Below are 517 nucleotides of genomic sequence, written 5' to 3' on the forward strand. Positions count from 1 at the left end.
ATATGTAAACCTACTAAGAATAATAACCCTTTAAAATAATAATTATTATAAATTAATATAAACTGCTAAAATTTTTAAATCACTATACCACACGTCCGCACATCTTAAACTTGTTATCATGAACTCGCTATTATTTTCGGAACAAAAAGTTAAAAACTACCAAGTAACAAATTTGAAAATAAATAGGTACATTTAAAAATTCTACAAATCAGATTTTGAATGATTGCATAATCGTGGAAGAAAAAGGGAGTGACCATGGTTGGTGAATCATCCTGTACAGTAATCGTAAACCGCTGTAACCGAGTCCCGACGACCACTTGCCGGGATCGCCGCGCCGCACGTGTTGCTGACGCTGGCACGCGTTGCCGTCGGTGGTGCAGTCTCGAGTCCACAAGTCGCCGATATTTATTTTTAAACGCTGACCACCGGCCCCCGCCCCGTCGACAGTCATACGCAGGCCGCGCGTATAAATACTGAAATGACTGCGACGTCGCCTCTGTCGGTGTGTACCGCGGGT

The sequence above is a fragment of the Rhopalosiphum padi genome, chromosome 1, assembly GCF_020882245.1.
Source record: "Rhopalosiphum padi isolate XX-2018 chromosome 1, ASM2088224v1, whole genome shotgun sequence".
NCBI lineage: Eukaryota > Metazoa > Arthropoda > Insecta > Hemiptera > Aphididae > Rhopalosiphum > Rhopalosiphum padi.